This window comes from Kogia breviceps, chromosome 6 (genome assembly GCF_026419965.1).
Source record: "Kogia breviceps isolate mKogBre1 chromosome 6, mKogBre1 haplotype 1, whole genome shotgun sequence".
NCBI lineage: Eukaryota > Metazoa > Chordata > Mammalia > Artiodactyla > Physeteridae > Kogia > Kogia breviceps.
The window spans coordinates 11,436,367-11,439,975 of NC_081315.1; the positions used below are offsets into that span (position 1 = coordinate 11,436,367).

Below are 3,609 nucleotides of genomic sequence, written 5' to 3' on the forward strand. Positions count from 1 at the left end.
TCCGCAGCAGGAGAAGCCACCATGATGGGATGCCTGCGCCCTGAAACGAGGAGTAGCCCCCACTCACCGCAGCTAGAGAAAGCCCACGTGCAGCAACGAGGACCCAACACAGCCAAACATAAATCAATAATAAAATATTAACAATGTCATATGGAACAACCAATTTGTAATCTCAAAAATAAGTATGTAATACTAAAATATTGCACTGTTTTATATTTTTCTGTTTTTATATGTTTTCCTATATAGCCAACGTGCTAGAAATTAGGCAGACAAAAATGAATAAGACCCAGTCCCTTCCCTTAAAGAGCTTACAGCTGATACCTAATAGGTAAAAAGTAAATAAATGAAGCTATGAATCAATGAATACATGTAGAATGTAACTGGCTGATACAGGGCAGATAGAGGAGCAAATAAAACATTGAAAATGAAAATGAAATCATAGGAAGTGGGTAAAACAGCCATTTATTACCTGTAAGTTACTAAGTAAATGCTTTGTAAATAACAATAGTGATAATAATACCTTCAATATATTATTCCCCACCTTATAATTAGCATCACAAAATTTCAGAGAGTAGATTTTTGTATCTTCCATGGTGAACCGTGTTGGGGTTTTTCTCTTAATTTTGCACAATTGAACGATTTTTTTAACATGGCAAGCAGATATACATACATTCATCTCAGTTATGAGGTATTGTAACACTTTTCTTTATGGGGGATATATAGGCTCTTTTTTTTTGGATGTAAGTTAAGTAGATAATGATTAGATGCAGGCTTGTTCGTAAGCAGGAGCATCTGGAAGTTCTGTAATTTGATAGTTATACAAAGAAAATATATAATACACAATGTTGAGCATCAGTTTAAATACAGAATTTTGCTACAACACTTGTTCACCATAGAGGACACATTATTCTTTTATTAAAGAAGGCAAAATTTAATCTGTTAAAAAATGTTCTGAACAAGTTCCAGATCTAGAAAGCAATTTATAGTAAAACTCAAACTAAAGAACATGCTGTACGCTTTGTTTTCACATTATGTGATATTTTTTTCCAGAATGAAAAAAAAAAGTACGGACTCCTGTTAGACTCACAACCACAGTAAATTCACCCTTGAATTTAGTAAGCCAGGATAGTGGATCTATTCAGTTTGGATTTCTTCCACTTTAGATATTTATTTACTTCAGAACCTGAGTACTAAGAATATTGAGGTGCAAATTAGACATGTAGACTGAAAATACATTTGGATAAGAAGCATTTCAGGAATAGCAGAGCAAGACCTCTGAAAACCTGCTCCTCCGTAAAAGCAATGATAATGATCTGCAAAATCAACTTTTTAGAACTCTAGAAATTAACCAAATGCTTGAAAAATACCTGAGAAAACATTATTCGATAAAAAAGTAAGATAAGGGAGGTTTGAAATGTTATAACAGGCCCTGTGCCCACGCCTTACTCCCTACGGTACAGCACTGTTGAAAAACAATAGCCTGGCTAGCAGCAACTGTGAAAAAGAGCAGCCCTGCAGACACTGGAGGGAGAGAATGGATTTTAAAAAATCCCCTTACTAACCAAGATGGTCAGGGTACAGCCCGCTGCCTTCGAAGCAGATGGAAATGGACTCAGAAATTAAGGAAGAAACTCCTGTGCTTGAGGAATTCATTTCACGTTGTGGAGCTGAAACACAGGTTCTAAAATGTGGGCCCTGGACTGACCGCGTTAATACTCGAAGTGCCAACAGACCTAAGCTGCTTATTTTCTTTATTACTGGTAACACAGGTTCTTCCTGCCTTTTATGTGCCATTTGCAAAGGCTTTGTATTCTTCAACAAGAAGACGCTTTCCATTTGGGTTATCAGTCATGCTGGGCATGCCGTGGTCCCCAAAGACAAGAGGATTCTGACAACTTTTGGACGATCCGAATGCTCGAGAAATTAAGGACATCTATGGACTCTGTGGCCACGTAGAATACAAACTAGCTTTCCTGAGAACTCATGTGCCAAAGGGAATGAAACTTGTGGTCACTGGTCATTCTGTAGGCTGCTATTTTTCCTTCAGATTCTGAAGCATGGCCCTGAGCTCCCAATAATTCGCTCCTTTCTGCTCTTTCCAGCAATCGAGCGAATGACTGAGTCACCCAACGGCAAGCTCGCCACCCCACTTTTGTGCTGGCTTTGACATGTTCTCTGTGCTCCTGGCTACTTACTACTTAAATCGTGGCCTGAGAAAATCAAGTCCTCAAAGATCAGAATGCTCCTGCAAATGATTAACATACAGAGTGAATTTTCCTTTCTGAATGCGCTGGAACCATTCTGCCTCGTTAGCGCTGCCCACCTTGGGAGCCAAGAAACGATGGAGGTGGTGAAGAGAGACAATGAAACCATAAAAGAACAGGTACCCAAGCTCACATTTTACTATGATACTATAGATGGTTGGTGTCCAAAAGCGTACTAGGAAGACATGAAGAAAGATTTTCCAGAAGGAGACATTCGACTCTGTGAGAAATAAAATACCTCATGCATTTACCCTATATTTTTTACCAGGAGCCCAACATGGAAGCTGACTGGCTAAAGGATGATCTGTCTAAACTATAAATACTGACACAAGGAACAAGCACTGACATAGAGGCAGTAGGTGCACTGCCTCTTAGTAGTATACTTAGTAGGTAAATGTTAAATTTTAATGTTTGATATTAGAAGAGAAAAAAAGTGAGGACCTCTCGGCTTAGAAACTATCAGCTCCTAGCTCCCCACGCTACAGGCTGAAATAAAGTTGATCAATATTCCATAGGATTAACAACACATTTTCCAAGATTCCAGGAACACAGTGATCTAAACAAGGTCTCTTATGTTTGCACAAGACGCCCAGTGGCACCATACAGTTTTGGTAGGCAGAATCCTTGAAGACAAAAGGAAATCTAAATTTAGTTGATTTTAATTGAGTTACAGTGTAGAATAGGCTCCCCTAGAGAAAATTATGAAAGATCTACTAGAAAATGTAAGAGGCCTGTGAATGTTATGTGTGTAGTCGGATAATGTGAAGTGTATGAGATCATGAGAAGAATATACTCAAGTTCCAGTAGAGCAGGGAGCAATGAGCAGTGGATCTTGGCAGTGGACCAGCCCTCTCTTAAGGACAGAAACTGAAGATCATCCCAGACTAACTTTGCACAGGTCTTGGCTGAGATTATCAGAATCACACTGGACCCCGGGATAGCCCTCACATCCTACCTGTCACCACCATGCAGCATGTCTCAAACCACCAAGTCAGCCTTCTGTCTGGCTGCCAGTGGAACAAACCCAAACACAGCCAATGGCAGGGGAAGCACTGCTTATTTCCTTCCCTGAGGAGTATGACTTCCTGATATACCTGCAGTAGTCAGTGAATAAATTTTGTCAGATATTCTTCTGGTAAACTAACAACTAATAAGAGTTACTGAAGGATCCCAACTATACCTTCCTCCACAGACAGCCAGCAAGCCCTGGTTGTGAGCCCCCTGCTGGCTCCTCTTCTCCAGAGCCAGGATGGGGAGGCACTGGGCTGTCCCAAATCAACCCTGTACCTGCCCACATGCAACTGCCCCTTCTGTGATTTTTCTTCAGTCAAATTCCATTGAGGAC

At 40.2% G+C, this 3,609-nt stretch overlaps 1 pseudogene; it reads left to right on the forward strand.

Moving 5' to 3' along the window:
• Nucleotides 1-1,606: 1,606 nt before the first annotated feature.
• On the forward strand, nt 1,607-2,583 carry LOC131758325 (lipid droplet-associated hydrolase pseudogene; annotated as a pseudogene).
• The last annotated feature ends 1,026 nt before the right edge of the window (nt 2,584-3,609 follow it).